The sequence below is a fragment of the Amblyraja radiata genome, chromosome 19 (genome assembly GCF_010909765.2).
Source record: "Amblyraja radiata isolate CabotCenter1 chromosome 19, sAmbRad1.1.pri, whole genome shotgun sequence".
Classification (NCBI taxonomy): domain Eukaryota; kingdom Metazoa; phylum Chordata; class Chondrichthyes; order Rajiformes; family Rajidae; genus Amblyraja; species Amblyraja radiata.
In genome coordinates this window covers 4,304,551-4,308,998 of record NC_045974.1, presented here as the reverse complement: position 1 = coordinate 4,308,998, position 4,448 = coordinate 4,304,551, and positions in this window count along the sequence as shown.

Sequence of the window (4,448 nt, the reverse complement as noted above, 5' to 3'; positions counted from 1 at the left end):
GTCTGGCAGAAGTGGCGGCGATTCCTGCTTAGCCCGGAGTACAGACCCGCTTCCAGTGCCCGCGGCCGCCGGGCATCACAGCACAGCACCGGCCCCGGGATACTCACGCTGGCTGTCTGGCAAGCCCCTGCCCGGGGCCATGTCCGACAACACCAGGAACCATGTGGTGGTGGAGGCAGATACAATAGTGGTGTATAGGAGGCTTGTAGACAGGAACATGATGGGTATATAGGCACGCGGTATATAGGACGCACGGGTATATAGGCTCGGGTATATAGAGCGCACGGTATATAGTCGCACGGGTATATAGGGCACGGGTATATAGTCGCACGGTATATAGTCGCACGGGTATATAGGGCACGGGTATATAGTCGCACGGCATATAGTCGCACGGGTATATAGGGCACGGGTATATAGGCGCACGGTATATAGGGCGCGCGGTATTTAGGCGCACGGGTATATAGGCGCACGGTATATAGGGGCGCGGTCTATAGGCGTGCGGTATATAGGGCACGGTATATAGGCGCGCGGTATATAGGCGCACGGTATATAGGGCACGGGTATATAGGCGCACAGTATATAGGTCACGGTATATAGGCGTGCGGTATATAGGACACGGTATATAGGCGCAAGGGTATATAGGCGCGCGGTATATAGGCGCACGGTATATAGGGCACAGTATATAGGCGCACGGTATATAGGCTCAAGGGTATATAGGCTCAAGGGTATATAGGGAATGGAGGGATATGGATCACGAGATTAGTTTAACGTGTTCAGTACGGGTATAGTGCAAACAAAGAACTGCAGATGCTGGTTTACCAAGGAAAGATACGAAGTGCTGGAGTAACTCAGCAGGTCAGGCAGCATCCCTGGACCACATGGATAGGCGACGTTTCCTTCAGGTCAAAATGTATAAACAAGGAGCTGTAGATGCTGGTTTACCAAGTACAGACACATGGAGCAGGGTCCCGACCAGGAGCATCACCCATCCATGTTCCCCAGAGATGCCGCAGATGGAACACTCTGACCCACTGAGTTACTCCAGCACTCTGTGTCTGCAATGTTCCATGTTCTACAAAGGGAATGCCACACACTAAGCGAACACATCACAAAGTTATAAACTTTAAGATTCCTTACTTTGAAACATTCATGTAAATAAAACAAATGAATTGAAGCAGTAATCAATGTTAGCCATAGTAAGTTTCACACACCGTGGACATAATGTTACGATTGTTCCGCATATTTTATAGCAGAACTAATTTGCAAAAAGCATAAATAGACACCAGTTCATGTGCTTGCAGCTTGATGGGAAGAGAATAGACATCCCCTGTGGGTGTGGGGTGGTGAGGGCACCTTCAGCAAACCCCTAGGCTGCTCCTTGCACAAGTCCCCAACTAGCTCCAATGCAGTACTGATGGTATCTGGCCTCCATCTACACCCACGTTAACTCCATGACCTGCCCATAAGATGTACATAAGATCTAGAAGCAAAATTAGGCCATTCAGCCCATCAAGGTTCTTTTGCAGTTGTATAGTGCTCTGGTGGACCACATCTGGAGTATTGCATACAGTTTTGGTCTCCTAATTTGAGGAAGGACATCCTTGTGATTGAGGCAGAGACAATTGAGGGACTGTCATATGAGGAAAGATTGAAAAGACTAGGCTTGTATTCACTGGAGTTTAGAAGGATGAGTTTAGATGGAGTTTGGGCGAGTCCAGAACCAGGGGCTACAGTTTTAGAATAAAGGGGAGGCCCTGGGAGTCAACATCTCCGATGACCTCTCTTGGACCCACAATACCTCAACTCTGATCAAGAAGGCTCACCAGCGTCTCTTCTTCCTGAGGAGACTGAAGAAGGTCCACCTGTCTCCTCAGATCCTGGTGAACTTCTACCGCTGCACCATCGAGAGCATCCTTACCAACTGCATCACAGTATGGTATGGCAACTGCTCTGTCTCCGACCGGAAGGCATTGCAGAGGGTGGTGAAAATTGCCCAACGCATCACCGGTTCCTCGCTCCCCTCCATTGAGTCTGTCCAAAGCAAGCGTTGTCTGCGGAGGGCGCTCAGCATCGCCAAGGACTGCTCTCACCCCAACCATGGACTATTTACCCTCCTACCATCCGGGAGGCGCTGCAGGTCTCTCCGTTGCCGAACCAGCAGGTCCAGGAACAGCTTCTTCCCGGCGGCTGTCACTCTACTTAACAACGTACCTCGGTGACTGCCAATCACCCCCCCCCCCGGACACTTATTATTATTTATTCAAATCATTTGCTATGTCGCTCTTCCAGGGAGATGCTAAATGCATTTCGTTGTCTCTGTACTGTACACTGACAATGACAATTAAAATTGAATCTGAATCTGAATCTGAATCTGAATTTAAGACTGAGGCGAGAAAAAACGTTTTCACCCAGAGAGTTGTGAATTTGTGGAATTCCCTGCCACAGAGGGCAGTGGAGGCCAAATCACTGGATGGATTTGAGAGTTAGACAGAGCTCTAGAGGCTAGTGGAATCTAGGGATGTGGGGAGAAGGCAGGCACGAGTTATTGATAGGGGACGATCAGCCATGATCACACTGAATGGCGGTGGTGGCTCGAAGGGCCGAATGGACTCCTCCTGCTCCTATTTTCTATGTTTCTAAGGCCGACTGCAATATTCAATCATGGCTGATCTATCTCTCCCTCCTAACCCCATTCTCCTGTCTTCTCCTATAATCCCCGACACCCGTAATAATCAAGAATCTGTCAATCTCTGCCTTAAAAATATCAATTGACATCCTCCACAGCCATCTGTGGCAATGAATTCCACAGATTCACCACCTTCTAAAGAAATTCCTCCTTATCTCATTTCTAAAGGTATGTCTTTTTATTCTGAGGCTATGGCCTCTGGTCTGAAACTCTCCCATTAGTGGAAACACCCTCTCCTCATCCACTCTATGTAGGCCAGATCACATTGTCTCTGCTTCTTTGAAGCTTGTGTGTAACGGTTCACTTCAGAATGAGTGGTCTGACCAAAGGTGCCTTTATGAATCTCTGTGCACTGATAAATATATTCCGTTACTAATTTTACAAAAAAGGGACTTACAATGTAATGTCAAACAATTATTTTGTTTAAGATACAATCACTCCTGAAATAAAATTGATAGCTTGCTCGTGTCATTTTTTGGAAACTCTGTGAACGTGACTGTGTTTCAGGGTGCAGAGAATAAATAGATAGGAAACATAGAAAATAGGTGCAGGAGGAAGCCATTCGACCCTTTGAGCCAGTACCGCCATTCATTGTGATCATGGCTGATCGTCCACTATCAATAACCCATGCCTGCCTTCTCCCCATATCCCTTGACTCCACTAGCCCCTAGAGCTCTATCTAACTCTCTCTTAAATCCATCCAGTGACTTGGCCTCCACTGCCCTCTGTGGCAGGGAATTCCATAAATTCACAACTGATGTGGAAAATCATCAAATGAGAAAATCTATCAGTTCTGATTCCACAATATAAACACGCAGCAAGCATCATTACAGATCAGCCTTAATACGTTCAGGTGATGCTTTGGGTTGGAACCCTGCTTCCTTATCAATGCACTGGTGAATCATAGAATATAGAATGACCCTTCGGCCCACAATGTCTGTGCTGAACACGATACCAAGACCAACTCTCATTTATCTGCCTCTACATAACCATAAGCCTGTTAAACACCACTATTGTATCTGCCTCCACCAACACCACCCCTAGCAGCATGTTCCAGGCACACCACCACCCTCTGTATAAAAATAAAAAAAATAGGCCTGTAAATCTCCTTGAAACTTTGCCCATCTCATCTTAAAGCTAAGCCCTCTAGTCTTGGATTTTTCCATCCTGGGAAAAGGGGTCATCTTAAATGCGCGATCAAATTCTGAAATGGGACTTAATCCTAGAATAATTGAGACATTTTTCAACCGTTAAACTAAGCTAGACAAACTCGATAGTTGTCAAAAATGCTGAAGAAACTCAGCGGGTGAGGCAGCTTCTTGAAGCAGCAAGGGTCTCGACCCGAAACATTGCCTTTTTCCTTAGTTCCATAGATGCTGCCTCACCCGCTGAGTTGCTCCAGCATTTTTGTCTACCTTTGATTGTCCAGCATCTGCAGTTGCTTCTTAAACATAGAGAAATCTTATGCTCTGTTAGAATTCCTTTTAGAAGTCTTTTCTTAAAATAATGACACAATTCAACCATTTCTTCTGAAGTCTATCATCTGGTTATTGTTTAAAACCTCAAACTGAATTTATATTTAATTAAAACACAAATTGCTGGAGTAACTCAGCAGGTCAAGCAGCATCTGTGGGGGCAATGGACAGGCAGTGCTTTGGATCGGGATCCTTCTTCAGAATTATTTTATATTTAATTACTTTATCTTTGTTCAGCAACGATACCCTGTCAAATATCTTAGTCTTCAATTCACCACTGTCAGCAG